Genomic DNA, 22083 nt, shown 5'->3' with positions numbered 1-22083 from the left:
GCGGATTTCTGCACCATCACTGGTTAAAATATGGAAGATATTCCAGATCTAGCCACTCAGAGCCAGCAACGTGCTTGAGGAACAACGTCTGGGTGTGGGAATGTAAATCAGAAAGGGCATGATCTTGGCACCTAACACAAGTCACTGCTGGGACCTAAACCGGCATGGATATGCCAGCAATCATGGACAAACTGGCATAACCCGTCTTCAATGGCAAAGTCAAGTGGCAGCAAGAAATAACAGCAATTGGGACTTCCCTGGTGGCGCAGTGGTTAAGAATCCACCTGCCAATGCAGGGGACATGGGTTCGAGCCCTGGTCCGGGAAGATCCCACGTGCCGCAGAGCAACTGAGCCTGTGCGCCACAACTACTGAGCCTGCACTCTAGAGCCCATGAGCCACAACTACTGAAGCCCGCGCCTAGAGCCCGTGCTCTGCAACAAGAGAAGCCACCGCAGTAATAAGCCTGCACACCGCAACGAACACCCAACACAGCCATAAATAAATAAATAAATAAATAAATAAATAAATAAATTTTAAAAAAATAAATTAAAAAGAACAGCAATTGTGAGCTGATCAGAATCTGGTTGTCTCTCCACTGCCTGTGCACCACAGGCTGGAGGAGCGGTCCACTGACTCAGCATTGGGAGGCCAACTGCTCAGATAGGGAGACAAGACTTATACAGAGAAGAACACAGAAAGTGAACAAAATTGACATCGTGCCAGAGGCTTTCTGAGGCCAGAGGGATGGTGTGGATGGTCCCAGAAGACGCATGAAGGCTGGGACTGGAGCTGAGCCCAACAGGAGGAAGACTGTTTAGCGAGGTAGAGGAAGATGTTAGGAGAAAGCCACATTCCAAGCGAAGCTCCCCGAGCTGGAAATGCATAAGACACACCGGGCAGATGGGGAGGAAGACATCTGTCCAGAGAACAGTGTGCTAAACACGTCTGAGCTGGGAGAGGTGATGGAAGCAGTGTACAAAGAAAATCATTCCGGGCATGGGGTCCCAGATGGACTGCACTGGGGAGCAACTGGAGGTATGAAGACAGGTTAAGAAACTACTCAAGCTAAGAGATAGTTCCGGCATGAAGTGATAAGGGCTCAGACTGCAGTTATGGCAGTGGGAAGGGAAGGACAGGGCAGACTCAAGAGACATTGGTGAGGATGACGAACAGGCCTCGGCGACTAACTGAAAGCGTAGGGATTGCTGAGGAGAGAAGGAACCAACGGTGCACAAGAGGTTTGCAGCCTAATTGACTCGGAAAATGATGGTGTTACAGAGAGATGTGGCGAGTTAGCTGGGGAGGGGGAGGCTAATAATTTAGTGAAACAATTACGATGATTGTAAGGTTCTGGTACACCATTTGGGATGGTATTTATTGGAGGTATTCTTCTTCAGACGAATACTTCACCTGGGTTCAAGAGCTCATAAATGGCCTGGCTGTCCACCATTTTCTCAAACCCCAAACCTAAGACATCCTCATCAATCCTTTCTCCATTACTCCCAAAATTAATCAGTCTCCAAATCCTATGCATTTCACTTTTATTATCTCTCAAATCTACCCACTTTCCCCAGTCCCATACTCTTTATCTTTGTTTTGACCACAATCATCTTTCACCTAGAAGTCAGCGATTCTTTACCAAATGGTGTCCTCCCCACCCCCACCCCCCCATCATTTTCCACAAAGAAGTCAGCCAGGATGGTCTTTCTAAATAAGAAATCAGATTCTGCCATCTGCAGATTATATTCCTTTGGTGGCTCCCTTGGGATAAAGCCTTAACAGAACATGATAATCATCTTCTCATAGTTGACACCTACTTCATTGTCTGCCCTCATCTCTCATCATTCCATGTCTCACCTTCTATGTCCCAACCACACTGAGCTATTTACATTTTCTTGAATGTGTCACACTCTCTCTCACTCCTAACCTTGCACATGACTGCCTTCTCTGTCTGGAATATCTTCCCTCTTTCACATCGCATCATTCTCAACATCAAACGTCAAAATATCCCTCCTCCTTCAGGGAGCCTTTGCTGACATCCCAAGGCCATTCTGGGTATCTCTTTTCTGTGTTTCCTCAATATTTTATTCATCCCTGTATCATTGTTTGTAACACCGTGTAGAATTAATTGCTTATTTGGTTATGCGACTTCCACTCTAGATCTATGTGTCTAACCACAAAAAAGTATTTGTTTAATGAATGAATAAATAAAGCAAATAGACACATGGTTCTCTTGGTATTTAAATCAATTCAACAAGCTGGCACTGAAAAACTACCATTTGCCGTGCCCTGTGCTGGAGGTTGGGTGTATAATGGTGAGTGCACTCCTGCAGACAAGAAATGTACAATCTAGTATAGTAGAGTCAGTGATAAGTCAGCAAATATATTACACAAAAAGTGTTCAGTAATATGGAAGGGTCAGAAGAGTGCAGTGGAAAAGGCCTATACTTAAACTCAGATTGAGGTTCAAATTTATTCTCCAATTTTTATATGACCTTGAACAAAAGGCTGAACCTCTTAAACCCCAGTCCTTTAATCTATAATGAGGACACAAATCCTATTTTAGATCTTACTATGATTAAATAATAACCGTGGGGCATCATAGGGTTCATAGATGTTCAATAAATGCTATTTTCTTCCTTTATATGTTTTGCTGTTGTGTTTGTGCTGTCATTGTTCAGGACTTAAAACATCTTCGGATACACCTTGTTAAAACGTAACAGTGGGTGAGGTGTGGGGATGGGGCAGAATTTAATCACAGAAAGGGGCTCAGATCTTTCCTGAGAGCTTTTGCTAGGGGAAGAAGGAAAGGTCTCTGGGAAGTGAGGATGATACTGTTGGAGAAGAAAGAAGGGTCCAGAAACTGAGGCAGAGAGGCTGAGACTGCTTCTCCAGCTTGAGTGGATGTGCAGGGGAGGGGGAACTGGGATCTGATTGGCATGTTGGCCTAGGACTGATACTGGCCTCCTCACTTGAAAATCCTAGGAGTTCTAACGCCCACAGAGTTTTCCAGCCACAGCTAAGACCCGTTCACTCACAGCTCTCATACATTTTCTCCTTCTTTCCAACCAGCTCAAAAGGACCTCGATGTGACCAACCCCATCAGCAATAGCAGCAGCAGAGCAAGGCTAAAACTGCAGGCTTGCCTCTAGCTAACTATATTTCTTCACAGTGTCTTTTTTTGGTTTCTTCTTTAATCCATCAGCTATTTTCCTGGCCCTATTCCTGCCTTAGTTTGAGATCTCTGCTAAATTTCCCCAGATCAGGGATTTTAACATAGCGGTGGGTTATCCCCAGTGAGCAACGAGCGCAAAAATTGAGTGCAAAACAATAAAATGAGAATAAGAAAAAAACAAAAAAAAACAAAATAAATATCAAAAGCAAATAAAGGCAGAAAAGAAGAAGAAAGTTGGACTCTATTTACAGATGGCATGAGTATTTGTGCTGAAAACCTCAAGGAAATCTACATGACGGCTACTAGAATTAATATGTAAATTTAGCAAGGTGAGAGAATACAAAGTTAAGCATCCAAAAATTAGTTGTATTCTGTATGCTAGCAGTAAACAATTAGAAAATTAAATAATAAAAATTCTATTTGCAAGAGTACCTAAAAACAAACAATACTTAGGAATATATTTAACAAAAGATACGTGAGAACTCGTCACTGAAAATTATAGAACATTGCTCAAAGAAATTAAGGAAGAATCACATACATGGAGAAATAATCCATGTTCATAGATTTATTGGAAGGTTCTGATTCATAGCACATTAAAATTCATAGGTTCATTGAAAGATTCAATTGTTAAGATTTCAATTCTACTCAAATTGATTGATGGATTCAAAGTAACCCCAGTCAAAATTCCAGCCAGTATTCTCACTGAAATTGACAAGCTCATTCTAAATTTTATTTGGAAATGTGACAGCTCTAGAACAGCCAAAACAATTTTGAAAAAGAAGAACAAGATGGACCTTGATAGTGTAAGAAGAACTTACGCTATCTACAAAAATCGAGATAGTGCAGTATTGACAGAAAGCTAGACATAAGGAACAATGAAACAGAATAGAGTCCAGAAAGAGATCCACACATATATTTCTAATGGTGCTGGAATGATTGGATATCCATATGCAAAAAAAAAAGTGTCAACTCAAACTATACACAAAAATTAACTTGAAATGATCATAGACCTAAATGTGAAGCCTAGTACTATAAAATTTCTAGAAGAAAACAATGGAGAAATTTTAGTGACCTTGGGTTTTATGAAGATTTCTTAAATAGGAGAGAAAAACCACGAGCTATAAAAGAAAATGCCAATAAGTTAGACTTTATCAAAATAAAAATTGGGGTCTTTAGGGCTTCCTTGGTGATGCAGTGGTTAAGAATCCGCCTGCCAATGCAGGGGACACGGGTTCAATCCCTGGTCCGGGAAGATCCCACGTGCCGTGGAGCAACTAAGCCTGTGCGCCACAACTACTGAGCCCAAGTGCCACAACTACTGAAGCCCTCGCACCTAGAGCCTGTGCTCCACAACAAGAGAACCCACCGCAATGAGAAGCCCGCTCAACGCAATGAAGAGTAGCCCCCACTTGATGCAACTAAAGAAAGCTGGCATGAAGCAATGAAGACCTAATGCAGCCAAAAATAAATAAATTAATTATTAATTAATTATTTTTTAAAAATTGGGGTCTTTAAAAGACATTGTCAAGAAAATGAAAAGACAACCAAGAGAATGTAAAAAATGCTTGCAAAGCATATATTCAACAAAGGACTTGTATCCAGACTATTTAAAGAACCCTTACAATGCAATAAGAAGAAGACAAAGAACCCTTACAATGCAATAATAAAAAGACAAACAATCCAATTAAAAAATGAGTGAAAGAATTGAACAGACACTTCACTAATGACAGTATACAAGTTGCATGAAAAGATGTAAATGACACTAGTCACCAGGGAAATGGAAATATAAAACTACTGTGAGATTCCACCATGCACCCATTAGAATGGCTATAATTAAAATGATGGACAAAACCAAATGGAGGTGAGGATGCTGAGCGATTGGAATTCTCATACACCCCTTCTGGGAATATTATATGGCTCAATCACTCAGAAAAAACTTTTTGGTAATTTCTGAAAAAGTGAAACATATAACCCAGACGTTCCACTCCCAAGTATATACACACAAAAAATGAAAACATATGTCCACACAAAGACTTGTACACAAGTATTTATAACAGTTTTGCACACAATAACCCTAAACTGGAAGTCATCCATAGCAGCTTTAAGCACAACAATCAAAAATCGCAACCAATCCAGATGTTCACCGGCAGGTTATGGATAAACACAAAGTGATACATGCACATGGTGGAATATTATTCAACAATAAAAAGAAACAAACTGCTAAATACTCAACAAAATGAATAAATGTCAACATCATTATGTTGCGTGTACGATGCCAGACATAAGAGTATGATTCCATTTATATAAAAGTCTAGAAAATTCAAAAAAGCTGTGACAAAAAAGCAGCTCTGTTTTGATTGGGGCTAAAGTAGAAGAAGGGAGGGACAAAAAAGAAGCAAGAAGAAATTTTGGAGAACGATAGAAATATTCTCCATCTTGATTGTGGCAGTAGTTCCACACGTGTACACACAGAGTTGTGCATTTTAAATGGATGCATTACACTGTGTGTAAATGATATCTCAATAAAGTTGATTTTCAAACAAAAAGGAAGGCTAGCCCAATACTATGCCTCTCCATATACCTACATCTCTACATATAACCACCAATCTCTGGAATTTGAACTTGAACTTTCCAAACACCACCAGTTCCCTCGCAGTCTCATAGAATAAGGAACCCATTCGCTGTCAATTTTCCTTTCCTTCCTGTCATGCATACCTCCACATTTCACTCTACCACTCCACCCACAAAATAAAAGTGTGAAGTTCCCTCTTGACTAACACAACAACTTTAGACTCCCCCTGAAACAACAAACACAACAGCACGTGTGCATGATGTATGTGCGTCCTTTCCCCAAAAACATCCCTTTATGGGGGGCGCTATACAAGGAAGCACGTGATGTAATCGTTATATGTGATAACTAAATGGTTAGAGGACAGGAATAAAGAATTGTAGGAGTTAACTATGAATCTGTGATTATACATAAATCATGTCACTTTGGAGTGGATTATTGAGGAGGAAGGGGACAACCATTTTCAGATCAGCTGCATCAACACGGGTCTGCAGGGACTTCCCTGGCAGTCCAGTGGTCAAGAATCCGCCTTCCAATGCAGGGGACTCGGGTTCAATCCCTGGTCGGGGAACTAAGATCCCACATGTCGTGGGGCAAGTAAGGCGGCGTGCTGCAACTACTAATTTCTAGCGCCTCAATTAGAGAGCCCGCCTGCCGCAAACTACAGAGCCCACGTGCCCTGGAGCCCGTGCCCCACAACTAGAGAGAAGCCCGCGCACTGCAACTAACACACCGCGCAGCCAAAAAATAAATAAAAAGTAAATCAAATGTTTAAAAAAAAGAAAGAAAATCACCTGATTTAAAAAAAAAAACAAAAAACACTGGTCTACAAGGTCTCACAGGTGCCCTGCACACCCTCACCTTCAGGTCACCTGCTACACAGAAGGTCAGCTACACTAGCTTGTTTCCTTCAGTCTAGTGCAGAGGTCCCCAACCTTTTTGGCACCAGGGACCGGTTTCATGGAAGACAGTTTTTCCACGGACGTGGTGGGGAGGGGGGCGGGGAGATGGTTCAGGTGGCAATGCGAGCGATGGGGAGCCAGAGGGAGAGGCAGATGAAGCTTCGCTCGCTCGCCCCCTGCTGTGCGGCCCGCTTCCTAACAGGCCGCGCACCAGGACTGGTCCACGGCCCGGGGGTTGAGGACCCCTGGTCTAGTGAGTATTTGCTGCTGGTGGGGATTCCTTAAAGCTGCAATTAGTTAGCCTGATCCTAAAATTCGTTGTGTTCCCAAAGCCAGTCACAGTAATTCCTCCTGATTCCAAGAAGGTGTGCCCAGCATCTAGACAATCTTTCTGCTGCTGTCCACATACCCAGTCCTGTTATTCTGACCAGCTGATGATTGATATTTGTGTAGGGTCTGAGCTCTGCTACTCAAGTGTCAATAATATTTGCTGACTCAGAGAAGCATTATTGTAGTTGAAGGAGAGGTCTTGCTAACCTCTGTCTCTTTCTGAAGGCCAGTTAGTACTGCTTCTGAGTTAGGGCACTGGAATCATAAAATTTTGTAGAATACGGTCGTAACACTTAATTCCTGCCATTTACCCTCTGGTCAGAAGTATTAGAGGTCTGCAGATGGTCTGGCAAGGTTTCCAGAAGCAGTAGAAACCAGCAGCTGACTGCACAGCTATATAAAATTAAAAACTGTTTCAAGATAGGTACCATATGTACATGTACAAATCCATTAGGTAACATGGTGAGCTTTTTGCATTATATGGGTATTAAATGTTATGGGAAATAAGGGACAATCAGAGAAATACATTGGCAAGGAAAAGAGAGAAACATGTATCGAAATCTTAACCTAGGATGGTTGCTTCCCAGTTTTAATAGGATATACTTTGATTAAGAAAACATGGAGAAAACAGACGCAAGACTTAAAGAAGACTGGTCAGGGACAATGAGTGAAAATAGCAATGCCTCTTTTCTAGAATCCTTAAAATATATTAGTGTCTTGTTTTAAATTAGAGAGAGACTAAATTAGTCTTTTTATGACAATTCAAAAGTCTCTATTATGACAGCAAGTCTAGCACTGTGGTTTTCATTTTAGGAGTGTTGTAGATTTGCATAATGTTGTAGGAGCAAGGAGTATGATCCTTATACCCACTGAAGAAATTAGTGATAAGAAGTTAGACTAGCAGAGAAATGAACGTTCAAAGGGAAACTTTGAAAAGATAACGAGATGTTTGAATGAATTCAAGGCAACCTGTTTACCAGCTGTTTGGCTAAAAGTTCATGTAAAAAAATTCACGGGTAAGGCCTGCACTATTTGAAACTCTATGTGTCTTCAGGAGACCAACACTGGGATTAAAACTGAAAATCTTTCATCACTTTTCTGAATATTGGGACAATATGGTGTTCAGTTGTAATCCATATGTTTAGCATTTTTAAGGTCAGGCTTCCTCCGGGTTTCATGAGCCATCAGGGACCCTCTTCTTTTAGTTGTGTAAGCCAAGGTGACTCTGTAATGAACCAGGGTACAAGCCTAGTCTTCACACACTCTTTCATGAAGAATCAAGAAGGATCTCTCTGGTCTGAGTCAGCCTGACACTGATGGCATGTGTGGGCAGGTCTGCTGTATGCCTGCCTGGTCTGCAATTCTAGGTGATGCTGGGGTTTTAGAGGAAGAACGGATCATACTCTGACCCTCTCTGAGCTCAGAAACAAAACAGAAATAGACACCAGAAGGATCAAGATGGGGAACACTGAGAGTGGCAAAGAATGGTTCTCCGGCAAAAGGAATGGTCAGCATAAGTTTTCCTTTAGCTCAGGTTAGATTTCAAAAGACATTTCTCGGGCTTCCCTGGTGGTGCAGTGGTTAAGAATCCGCCTGCCAAGGCAGGGGACACGGGTTCGAGCCCTGGTCCGGGAAGATCCCACATGCCGCAGAGCAACTAAGCCCGTGTGCCACAACTACTGAGCCGGCGCCCTAGAGCCCGTGAGCCACAACTACTGAAGCCCACGTGCCGCAACTACTGAGCCCGTGCGCCTAGAGCCGGTGCTCCACAACAAGAGAAGCCACCGCGATGAGAAGCCTGCACACCACAACAAAGAGTAGTCCCCACTCACCAAAACTAGAGAAAGCCCACGCACAGCAACGAAGACCCAACGCAGCCAAAAAAAAAAAAAAAAAAAAAAAAGACTCCTCTTTAAAAGTCATGAGGGACACAAAATAACTAAAAAAAAAAAAAGACATTTCTCTAAGCGAAAGTTAATATTAAATTGGAGTTCAGAGAGTAAACTAAATTTTTTAAACACTGTAATCTGAAGCCATCTCTTTAGGGTAGCGAAGTTGAAATCCATATGCTAGCAGATGATCTTTGACTTAAAACAATTTTAAAGGACCAACATCACACTTTTTAATACTCCTTGTTATTATTAGCTCTATTCAAAAACACGTTTCTCACAGGTTCTTTGCACATTGTTAAATGTGCAACAAATGTAGACGCATTTATTTTTAAGGGAGGAGAATTTTCAAGGACCTTGGGCCTCGCTGTTCAGTTTGTATAATCAGTGGGTGGGACATTATATGGATGACCTGGCATTCATGGGCCGCGCTGAAGAATAAATCCCTTAGAATGAATTCCTATCGTTTTTCTTGAATTTTGGTACCTGGCTTTTTTGCAGTGGCATCTTCCGTCTTTTATCCCAGTTTACAGTTCTATTCTGCCCCTATATCCACGTCTGGTATTCACCACAAAGTTGCTGAATAAGTTATTATTGAACAAATCATTGTTGAATCAACGAATTTTCTACCATAAAGCAGCAAATTAAACACTATGTCTAAGTTACTGGCATACAGAAAGATGAAAACCCACAGGCCTCGTAAAAGAACCTTTAGGCAGCAAATTTTTTAATGGCTTAATTTTACCTTTAAATTTTTCCTTTCTTCTTTTTTTCTGGAGATAACTGGAGTTTGTTGCTTAATTTTCTTTAGCGTTTTCTCAAGCAGCGTTCCCCCAAAGTCCACCGCTTGGGATGCTGCACACGTGAGCAGACCGGCGAGCGTGTGAGCGAGGCGGAATCTCGAGTCACAGCCACGGTCCTGGTTAACTCGTTCTTGAAGGAGCGGGAGGGCGAGGGGGGAGAAGGGGGGACCCTGGTTGGGGTCAGGGGGAGACGGTGGCCGGGGTGGGGAGGGTGGTACAGAGGACAGCAGGGCCAAGCGCCGTGGGGCTGGCGGAACAGCCACGCGCATCCCGGCCGGGATACTCGCGCCGCCCGTGAGGCGCCTGCGCGCTACACGCAGAGCCCCGCCCCTCGCACCCGTTACGCCATCATCCAGGCCAATCAGAGTGAGGAGGTCCGGCAGTGCCGGAGAGTCTTTGCCCAGCTGGCTAGAGATGACGTGGAGGTCAGTGCCACAGAGTTCACGAACATTCTCAACCAAGTCGCGACCCGACCTCCTGGTCTGAAGACTGATGGTTTTGGGCATTGACTCCTGTTGCATCATGGTGACCGTGATGGGTAGTGACACGACCAGCAAGCTGGGCTTCGAGGAATTCTAGTGCTTGCGGAGCAACATCAAAATGTGGCAGACAGTTTGACGCTGACCGTTCAGGGGCCACGGGCGGCGGTGAACTCCCCAGGAACCTTGGAGGCAGCAGGATTCCTCCTGAGTGAGCATCTCTACGACAGGATCATCGCACGCTACTCAGATGAGGGAGGGAACACGGATGTGGACAGCTTCATCAGCTGTCTGGTCAGATTTCTGTGCCTTCAGACCTCTTGACAGACGTGGCACCGGACAAATCCAGGTGGACAGCCAGGAGTGGCTGCAGCTGACCATGTATTCCTGAATGGGAGCCCCAGACCTGCCCCCTCATCGCCTCGCCGCAGGACTCACCTTGGACTCTTCCGTCTCTCCCAGGCCTGAGGCTGTCTGCAGTCACGCCTTCACGGGCCTTTCAGTTCTCCCAGCCCTTGGCATCCAGCTTCTCCGTCAACAGCCAGGGCCCAACAAGCTTCACCACGCCCTGCCCGGAGGGTGACCCCAGGCCAGCGCACCCGATCTCACACCCACTGCATGACCCCTCTCCCGCACCTGTGCCATGTCCAACACTTGCGTTGCTTCCACACCCCAAGGGCCCTTCTCTCAGTTCTGGGAGGATCAGTCCAGTCCCTACACACCCTGGCATACCCATTCAGTTACCACCCAGAGAGCCCGAACTCCAGGCCATAACAGGCCCATATGCCCCAGTGCCTTTGTCTGTATTCTGCTCCCAGCCTGCCAGGCCCAAAAGGACATAAATGTACCCCAGTGGCTGCTCTCTCTGAAAAAAAAAAAAAAGTCCAACAACTTTTCGCAGTCACTATAAACTCATGCATACCTCAAAGCCTTTTTGAAGAACTAACATACAGCTCAAGATTTTAAGACTGCTATTTTGTGCTACAATTCAGATTTACTTAGTTAGGTCAGAAAAGTTCCCTCAGTACAGAAATCCATAGTCTTCCCCCCTTTTTGTCTCGGGAAGTGATGGAACAGTGTAGAAATTGAAGGACCTGTAACAAATGGGATATTTGATCAGGTACTACCTAAGTACTAAGTACCCAGGATTTTTGTTTTGTTTTTCATGTTCTATCATATCACCCAAAGAAGGAAGAGAACTTTGAACACTCTTCCTGAGAATAATTAATGATTGATTTGCTATGCTTGGAATGTGTAATGCATTGAATTCCAAAGGACATGCCTATCCTTACCAGTGGGCAGGAGAAAATGTACAAATCTTTCTGAAGAAAATATCTCTGATTGGATATCCTGCTAATGATCATGAGAGTGCTGTTTTGGATTTAAAGCTTGCTCTGCAACTCAACCCTAAACAGAAATTCTATTTTAATAAACAGGCAAAGATAAAGACTAAGGAAAAACTACCTTACAAGTGTGTGTTTGTAAAAACTCCACATCGCTTCCTTTGCAGGAATAGTCTTTGGCAGTAATTCTCATTCTGTCTCTGATGTTCATTAGATTGTATAACCTTGGATGAATCAATAGCCTGTAAAATAACTCAAAAAGTTGTTTTCAAGATTATATAAATGTAAAGATGTCAGACATTTAGCATCATGTCTTGAATAGCAAAGCTACTCATTAAATACTAGTTTTCTTTCTCTTCTCTTTTCTCCATATGTAGCATTTAAAACTTATTTTGTACACCACTTGGAATTTTATGTAAGCTTTGAGAAAATGCACTTTAATATCTGTGCTTTAGGAGCATTGTGAAAGAATTTACCCCAGTTACATGCCCCATTTACATGGTGAACAAAAGTATATAACATTGTGTGAAAATCAGGGCCAAACCTCTTTTGCAGGTCTTGAGACTAGTTAAGTATTCCCCACACTGAAACACTGCACGTTGGCCTGCTTCACCTGATCGAAGTGATGAGAGGTTAAAATCAGTGTGCAGAGTGCTTTAAAAATCTTGGGCAATCTTGAGCATCAAAAGAAAATCATTATCTGTTTTACCTTCCTTCTAATAGCATACTTAAGAATGAAAGTACATTTGGATGAAATCCAACTGAAAGAAAGCCCCCTCTGAAATGAGGATTCTGCCATCTCTTCTAAGATTGTTGTGCGTATACTCAATGGGATATTGTGCCATATGCTTGGCATGAAATATTGAAGTGAATAATGGGAAAAAGAATTCTTCAAGTTTAAAAAATATTTTTCTGGGCAAAAAGGAAAGGGATTGTGAAATTTGAAGTTCTAATCATTCTGGCTAAAGGAGAACACATTTAAAGGGCTATGTTGGGACCAACATAAATGTGTCTTTGTTTTGGGTCAGGGTTTAATGCATAAAGGCCTTCAAAAGAACAACACCTAAAACTGAGGCATTCCCCGCTCCTTCAGACTGGTCCACCAGGCAAGAATCCATCAGTGTGTTGGAGTCATTGAAAAGAAAAGGCTTAAAAAAAAGAAGAGGCTTATCCCAGATGTGATGGTTAGGGATGACACTCAGTTGCCTCCACAATATTTATTTCCAACCATTTCCTTCATTACTTACAGAACCTGCCTCCTACCAGGAAGAGTGAAAACATCTGAAATTTGCATTCCAGCCTCCCTTTGGGCTAGTGCACGGGCATGTGACCCAATTCTGGCCAATGTGTTTGAACGGGAAGTATTCTGGAGATAGAAATCCCTTGGAAATGTTTTCCTTTCCCTTCAGTTAAAAAGGTACATGTATTGGGACTTCCCTGGCAGTCCAGTAGTTAGGACTCCACCTATTTCCACTGCAGGGGTTTGATCCCTGGTCGGGGAACTAAGGTCCCACAAACCACATGGCACGGCCAAAAAAAAAAAAAATACTGTTTTTTCCTTTTTCCCTCTGAATGTCCTGAAGGTGAAAGCCAACACACCTAGGATGTCCCAGCAGAAAGAAGATGGAAACACCTGGGTCCTTGATGGCTTCATCTCAGCTCCAGACCTCTTGTTAAGTAAATCCATAAATTTCCTTATAGTTTGAACTATTTTAATTGAGGTATACGTTACTCACAGTCTAAAGCATTCCAATTGATATAGTTCTTGTCGAAGGTTGAAAAAGTACTCCAATCAAGGCTGATAAAGCTTAAAAAAAAAAAAGCAAGAGACTCCCCATGTGCTATGACCGAAAAACCACTGAAACACACATCCCCTACCACTTCCCATTCTTCATCTAAAATTCCCACCAGTAGAGGCTTGATGATGTAAGTTCATCCCACGAACGAACTTTGACTTCCTTTATGTGTCAGGTTGTCAGATAAATATTTGGGACATACTCATGTTAAAAATGTATTCATCATTTATCTGAAATCCAAATTTAACTGAACATCCTGGGTTTTTATTTGCTAAATCTGGCAACCTTAACTACGTGTCACGTCCTGTGGTAAGCTCTGGGTTTAAAACACCATTACCTATTTCAAGGGACTCATCTCTTTCGAAGACTGTAGGTGATTCTTCTGTGCACACTGGGTAGACACACGTGATTCTTCTGTGCACACACGCCTAAGAAACTCTCTGGTTCAACTCTACATTCTACAGACCAGGAAGCTGAAGCCCTAAGAGGTCACATGATTTGCCCAAAGGCACACAGCTGCTCCAGGGCAAAGGTGGAAATGGGTCCCACGTTTCAGGATTCTTTCCAGTGTACCTCTTTCCTGTGGCCCCTTCACTCCTGCTCCTGAAGGCTCTTTGTTTTAGTATGAAACAGGAGACTAATATTGTTTGACTCGGTGGAGAGAGGGAGATTTATAATATAAATAATCTAATTTCCTTTGATGAGGAAGACAACTGCATTTTAGTCGCTTTCTTTTCTTCTTCTTTTTTTTTTTTTGTTGGCAGCATTGCGTGGCATGCAGGATCTTAATTCCCTGACTAGGGATCGAACCCGCACCCCCTGCCATGAAAGCACAGAGTCTTAACCACTGGACCGCCAGGGAAGTCCCCTTGGTCACTTTCTTACACGGAAGAGTATTTTGAATAAGAAGAGAAACACACAATTGTGGAGCAAGAAAATTGTCTCCAAATCTACAGAAATACTTTCTTGAAAAGAAAATTTTCCAAATAGTCTTTCATATAGGTAATATACATCTACACATATGCGTCATGTGCATATGTGTCATATGTACAGTTATATGTCATATATATAGCTAATTACAATAGATCATATAGGCGATATATAACTCAAAGCCACAGCAAGACTTGCTGTGATTTGCAAATATCAATAAGGAAGGCTTTCCTTTATTTCCCAGGTATCCTTAGCTAATATTCTGGCCGAGATTGCCAAGTACCCAGCCTCCGTAAGTGATGAACATAATGACTCTCCAGGTGGGAAGTCATCATTCCTTCCGAAAATGGGCAGCATGGAATTTAAAGCTCTCTGGGTAGGCTGCTATATTATCACATTTCCTACTCATAGAGCATCAGGGCAGAAGACTCAGAGTTTTTTCTAGAAACCTTTTATATCTAACCCAATTCTCTCATTTTGCTCTGTTAGTCCAAATCATGGGATTCTGTCAGTGGAGAAGATGGAGACCACATTAAGTCAATTCTCTGTAGAAGATCTTAAATCTAGCATAGGTTGCTTGTAAATCTTCTTTTCTCATGTTTCTTATAAGCCAAATCCAATTATCCTAAATGCAAAGAATAAGGCAAATTTCACATTAAGAAATAATCTCAGAACATATACCTAGACTATTGGGCTGTATTAATAAAAACAAAAACAAACAAACAAAGAAAACTGAAATTCCAGAATGAATAGGATAAATTCAGTGGATCCTTGGAATTCCTTATAACAGAATGTGACTCAAAATCTCAATTCTTTAGATATAGACATCCTCAATTAGTCTGTGCAATTATCATGTACTAAGTCTTTTCAAGGTCTATCAAGTTGACTCTCCAAGTTGTGCATTCTTTCTCATGGAATGTCCACACATGACCATATCACAAATAACAGCTCTCTGTCTCAAGCTACCTTACCTCAGGCAGGGAAGGTCTTTGTGAAAACCAAAAGAAGCTCCTGTTTGAAAAAAAAGATTGCGCACTGCAGCTTCAATCTTCCCAATTATTCAGCTTTTTAAGAGTTCTCCCTTGCACTACCTCCAAGCTACTGACATTTTGGCTGTTTCCAAAATTCAAATCTATTCTCCAAAGACAAGAGCCCACATTCATCTGATTGCATGCATTCTGTTATGCTTGTTGTTTTTGTTAAATGAATCACATTACCTTATAGTCTCACCTTGTGTAGATAAGAACATTATCCCATGATAAGAATTTCTGTAATGGAAATGTTAAAAGTATACCCTTGAGACTTCGACCTCCAGTATAGTGGATTCTGTCTTACCTGCTTGGACGTGTTGTATTGAATTGAGGTCACAGTTATGCAAATAACATTCCAGAGATTTTTCTCCCACTGAAATAAAGGGGGCTGTTCAAGCTTCTGTCTCTCCCATTGGTTAGGAACTCTGACTCCTGGACCTAGAGAGCTCTCCAGTCCTAGAATGAAGCTATTGTTATTCAAGTGACTTCTGTGAGTGCCTCAATCCTCTCTCCCACCTCCCTGCACCATTGCCTCTTAGTCAGCATGACTCAACACTTGACTAAGAATGTTCTACTTGAACTTTGATTGATTTCAGAAGATTGGCCTGTCTTAAATGTTGACCATTTACTGATTCACTGTGAAGACAGAATTCCTGAAAACCGTGAAATAAAGTTTGAAGCCAAAAATGTGACCCAAGAAAACTGTGTAAACATATTTTCTTAGAATCCTTGACATCTATGAACTTTTCTATCAGATCTCAGCTCTAGATAATGGATTACTATGCACTAGTAAGTCTTTGGGAGTATTTCTTCTCCTTTTTCTTCTTTCCTAAGACTCCCTGGCCATTAGAAATTGGTCTCTTCCTTATCAAGCCTGTCTATGTATATAAATTATGAAATAATTGTTGATGAAAAGTCTACTATTTCATAGTTGTAAAGTGATCCCTAATAGGCAATCATCTCAAACATTCCAAGTAGGACTGAGGACCAGACACAAGCTATACTTACAGCTGATGTTATACATGTGTGTACTGGGGACAGTATTTCCAGGCATGATTCCGGCACCCACAGACCACTGTATTTCACTCTGAGCAGTGTGAGCTGCCAACTTGGGAGTGTTCTTTCTTTCTCAAGAGATTAAAGAGAGAGAGGTGTTTCGTTCTTTAAAATACTATGAGAGTGAGTGCAGGTATCCCCCGATTTTCAAAAGTTCTCTCTAAGCCACTTTGCTTTTACGAAAGACCTGCGTTAGTACCTATTTTCTCTAACAGAAAGAAATCTGAAGAGGATTTTCGCTTTTACGATAAAAGGTAAAAAGCAAAAATAGCGTTCAGCGTTTGTTTTTTTGGGTTTTTTTAGATTAATTTTTTTTTTATTTTAAATTTTTGGCTGCATTGGGTTTTCCTTGCTGTGCGTGGGCTTTCTCTACTTGTGGCAAGCAGGGGCTACTCTTCGTTGTGGGCTGTATTTAAAAAACAAAAACAGAAAACCAAAAACCCCTGAAATTCCAGAATAATTTCAGGGCTCTCATTGCGGTGGCTTCTCTTGTTGCGGAGCATGGGCTCTAGGCACGCGGGCTTCAGTAGTTGTGTCGTGCGGGCTCAGTAGTTGTGGCACACGGGCTTAGTTGCTCTGTGGCATGTGGGATCTTCCTGGACCAATGATCGAACCTGTGTCCCCTGCATTGGCAGGCGGATTCTCAACTACTGCGCCACCAGGGAAGACCCCAGCATTTGTTTTGCATTGAGGTTTAGTAGAGGCATCTGTGCACCCAGAATAGGGAGAATGGCCCCGTCAAGCTCCTTCCCCAGAACCACACTCAGGATCTCAGCAAACAGCCACCATAGCTTTGAACTGTGTCTGTGAGCATCTGTGGTTTATCTCCATTTATTTTGTGCCTCCATTTGCAAGATATGTCCAAAGGTAATTGCTTCTTTGCTTTACAGCATTGTGGTGTGTGAAAGGGTCCATAGGAACTCTACTTTCTGATAGCTGGGGAAACCTGTAAAGGTGTACTGGAGGAAGTGGAGATGCATGGAGGGGATAAATGAGATGATAGGAAAGCAGAAGAATAAACCAGAAAAGCCAGTGTTTGTTTAGCGTGAGTAAATGCTACTATCAGTGTCCCCAACAAAGAAGTCCTAGCTTTAAGTTCAGTTACTTCCTGTCATGATATTTAATATGAATTAAAATAAGAATTAATAATCATCAGAATATTTGTTCTTATTACTACCTAAATTCCATCCATCTAAGTGTTCCGTTGCCAAAAGCAACCCCAAAGAGATGACAGAAGAAGCAGACCTCTCTGAGTTAAACCTAAAATTATTTCCTCATTGTCACCCTACCCACTTCCTTTTTAAGCCAAGTTATCTAAACTCTTTTGGAATTCATTTATCTCACAAAGTGTTTAGGCAATTCAGTTGAGAACAAAAATATGTTTAGTTTTTTTTTTGATAGAATTTTTCACTGACTTTTTGTTTCTAAGAGTATATCCTTTCCATTTGCTTTAGTGTAATTATTTTCCTTATGGAGGTGATTGTTTTGAAATGAGCGCTAAATAACATTGTCTCTAGATATTATTGCTACCTTTAGCTGATATTCAGACAAGGAGGACAAACAGCTTTCTCAAAGATAGTGCTGTTATTATCATTAACTTCCATTTACTAATATCTTTCTTTAACTGATTAGTATTTAACTGGTGAATAAATGCCTCGTTAAAACAATTCTGATAGGCTCATAATGCCATCTAGTGGTCAACCTTCAAAATATCATCCCACGGGCCATTTTCTTTCTACCCATCAAAATACAGTCTTTATTCTTGAAGAAGTAGCTCCAGCTACTAACCAAGAACTATTGGTCGGTATCCCTGGACCCTCAGACAAAGCCATGACAGCATTTCTAACATTGACGCAGTCTTAGGGAAAATTAACTTATCATCCTGTGTGCCTTGGGCTCCTCACCCATTTGGTGGATGGAGCCAATGCTACTAGAAAAAAGGAGAGTTGCACAAAGTGGTAATTTAAAGCACTAGTTCATCCTCATTAATGGCATGCTAGGTAGCTCATGCTTACCATCTGGGGGATACAAGTATAATCACTCAGTTCTCTTGAACACCTGAAGTAATAAATGATATCTGTACAACATTTTTTTCTCTTTTTCTTTTTTTTTTACTGTATAGGAATTTTACAATTTTACCTAATCCTAACACCTACTTTGTGACTAGAATGGAAGTACTCATATTGCACTTGAGGGAACTAAAGTTAATGAAAATTAAGTGACTTGATCAGAGTCAGGCACCTACCAAATGCTCAAACTCAATCACGGGTTTTCAAAATCTCAGTGACTGAATGAGCCACCAGCATATGAAAAGGCTGATCATTCAGGACAAAGGAGACCTTTTCTCAGAAATGCAGAAGACTGAATATATGCTTATCTATTAATGTGATTTACTACTTTAGAACGTATATAAGGAAAAATATATGGTTATCTCAATAGATGCTTAGAAAGCATTTGATACAATTCAACTCCCATTCTTGATAATAGTAGAAGTCTCAAAAGATAGTAAAAGGATGCCACCATAGCTTGATAAAGATTACATAAAAGAATCCTATCACAATCCTCACATATATTGGTGAAACCTTATAATTGTTTTCTAAATCTTGGCTTTTGAGTTTTGAGGATTTGGTAAAACACAATCAGAGCAATTTTTTCCCCGAAGTGGGAGAATAAAAGCATCAAAGAAATAAGGTAAACGAGTTACATACCAGTTGAGATGGAGCCTCTCACCATGTCAGAGAGGAAGGGGAGAGGAGAAGAGAAATAATAGAAACTCTAGCAACATTTGAGGAATCCAGTGCCAGTGACCCTGGGCTGCTCTCCATGGACCTTCCCAGGTAAGGGTTCTAAGACAAGGCCCCAGAACTCCCCCTGCTGCAAGAGGATGCAGGAGCACTCGAGTAGGAGTGCTTGGGTGGTGAAGGGCCTTCTGCAGCCCCACCTCGTTTCCTACTGCAGCCCAAGGGGTATTTGGGAACAGTGGGATAATTTTAAATCTGCTTTTGAGGGATGCAGGAATAGCTAAGGAAGACACAGATCTGGAGAGGCCTCTCCGTCACTAACAGTGATCCTTCTGAATAAGGATCAGATGGAACTATGGATGTCTCAGGATGGAGACCCCTGATGGTTCCCCATAATGTAGTACCTGGGATCCCCTGAAGAACCTACAGACAACCCAGGAAAAAGTGTCAAGGAGATGTGGAATTAAAAAAGAATATGTTTGTGCCGTAAGAAAATTAGACCAATTAAGTTCAGTTATAGAAAAATTACATTGTACATGCATAGTTTATGGAGTGAGACTCATACCTGGTACTCATACATGTAAATGAACATGCAAATGAATAGATAAAGCTCTGGAAAGACAAATGACCAGAGACTAACAGAGGCAGGGCTGTCTCACATAATTGTGCAGGTACCATTCCCATTTTTATTCCATGTTATCTTATATTAATGAGAAATAGTATAATATAGAGGTTAAGAGTTCTAGCTCTGGAGACGTTCTGGGCAAATTACTTCACCTCTGTGTACCCTGCTTTCCTTAAGCAAGATACAGATAATAACACAAGCTACTTCATAGAGTTGTTTCAAGAATTGAAGAAGTACATGTAAATTGTTTTAAATGCCTGACATAGACTAAGTGCTCAACAATGTTAATCTTTATTATTTTGCATTTTGATGAAAATATATTTGAATGTTACTTATGTAAATTTTAATATAAATGATTTCATAATAAAACTGAAAAAAAAAGTAACAACCCAAAGTAGAATATTGAAGATACCAATTCAAATTCAAAGTAATATTTAGATGGTATCAAATAGATAGCCAGCCCTTACATTAAGAAGACAGGAGTATTACAATGATGATAGTTAGATTTGCAGAGGTTAGAGAGAATTTTAAGAAGATCAGAATTTGGATTGAGTCTTGAAGATTAAAAATGAGCTCTCTGTAAACTCTGCCTGCTTGGGACCCTTGTGTCAGTGTCTGTGGGTGGGTTGCTTTGTAAGGGCTCCTGGTGGCTTTCTCCTGTGTCTGTGTTCTCCCTTTCTCTCCCTCTCTCTCTCTCTCTCTCTCTCTCTCTTTCTCCAGGGGACATGCCTCCTATTTCATTTAACAACCTCCCTAAACTGGACACGTGATAAGTGGTAAGGCCTTCATGAGTTACTTCAAACCTAATGAAATAATGTGGAATTTTGACCTTCTGAAATGATGTTTTAGCATAATAAATCTTTACGCCCTGATTCTCATTCCTTTTGGTTCTCTGCCTTTCTATGCTGGTTTAGAAGATATTCAGGTTCCCAGGACCTTGCTTTCTTTTGCTATCAGAGGTGATAACTTCAAGGTTATTCTGTTGTAATTAGTCCAAAGTGTGAAAGCCTGAACAATAACCTCTAGTAAAGAGTGATGCAACAAGCCTCACACAGATGGCCGGGCTCACAAATTAAAATTATGTCCAGAAAGGGAACGTTTGAATATAATTCTCTGTTCCTTGGGAAGAACAACAAGAACTCACATAAAGTTACTCACATGGCTATGTTTGGAAAACATAAACCAAGCCAAGTGGATACTATGCAACTGCTTTAGTATTTAGTATTGTATATAATATTATTTTAGTACATTAATAATGCTTGTTTATTGCAAAAAAAAAATTTTGTTTAGAAAATACAACTGAGAAAAAGTAATAGAAACCATAATATGACCACTGTTAATATTTATCTTTCCAGACATTTTCTTATGCATAATTTTGCAAAAAAAAATGAAATTATATACAATTTATACACATACAATTTTATAGTCTCCTTTCTAGGCTGCTTTTACTTGAGATATGGTGAAGACCTTTCACACTGTATTATTTTTTAAAACTGCAGTGTATTCTATTAACCCTCTAAATAAATCTCCCCTTTCTAATAAATATTCAATTATTTCCAGTTTTGCATCCATATACAAAACACTGCATTACACATCTTTGTTCACACTTGTTAAAATATGTGCTTAAGATAGTCTTTAAAATTGGGATTACTGAGTCAATGGGACACACATTTTAAAGACTATTACCTAGAAAGGTTATACCAGTTTAAACTGCTGACAACACTGTCTGAGAGTAATTTTGTTGTTTTAGGAGCTTCTCTATGTAGAAATTATGTGTACTTCTTTGTGCCGCTTCCAAGATCTTGTCTGCTGGGATTCCGGCAGTGATACCAGAGTGAGCCAGTGATTCTTACTCTTGTGCATAAACCCAACCACCTATGAGTTTCCTCTCTTCTTTTCATTCTAAGTACAGACAACTTCAGCAAACTCCTAGCCTACAGAGAATCTCTAAGTGAAGTAGTGATCTGAGTCCAAAGATGGCCACCAGCAATTCGTCCTCTCATTCTGTGCACTTGCCTCACCTACGATACAAAGGCGGAGTCTCTTTCTCCTGCTCTTGTATCTGGGATAACCTTGTGACTTGCTTTGACCAATAGAATGCAATAGAAGTACCATCATGACAGCTCTGGACCTAGGCTTTCAGACACTTGGCATCTTATACCTACCTTCTTAGAGCCTTTTTCACCACCATGTAGAGAGACCTGGCTCTCCTGATGGAGAAAGAAGGAGATATTGCTGCCTTCTGGAGATCCCAGTCTTCCCTACCAAGACCCCAGACACATGGGCAAAGCTGTCTTTTATATTCCAGTGCTGGCCAAGCTCTCCTCTGAAATCAGCCTCATGAGTGATCTCAGCAGACACCATGTAGATTAGGAAAACCATCCAACTGAGCCTAGCCAAGCACAGAATTAT

General features: G+C 41.2%; 1 pseudogene across 1 annotated transcript; it reads left to right on the top strand.

Moving 5' to 3' along the window:
• Positions 1–998: 998 nt before the first annotated feature.
• LOC309651576 (calpain small subunit 1 pseudogene) lies at positions 999–20968 on the top strand (annotated as a pseudogene). Its single transcript has 2 exons — positions 999–1037; positions 9679–20968. The product of its transcript is annotated as a calpain small subunit 1 pseudogene (transcript).
• Positions 20969–22083: the final 1115 nt, after the last annotated feature.

Source organism: Balaenoptera physalus, assembly GCF_965194825.1.
Source record: "Balaenoptera physalus genome assembly, chromosome: 21".
Lineage (NCBI taxonomy): Eukaryota > Metazoa > Chordata > Mammalia > Artiodactyla > Balaenopteridae > Balaenoptera > Balaenoptera physalus.
The sequence above is the reverse complement of the archived record's forward strand: the minus strand, read 5'-3'. Positions and strand labels throughout refer to the sequence as shown.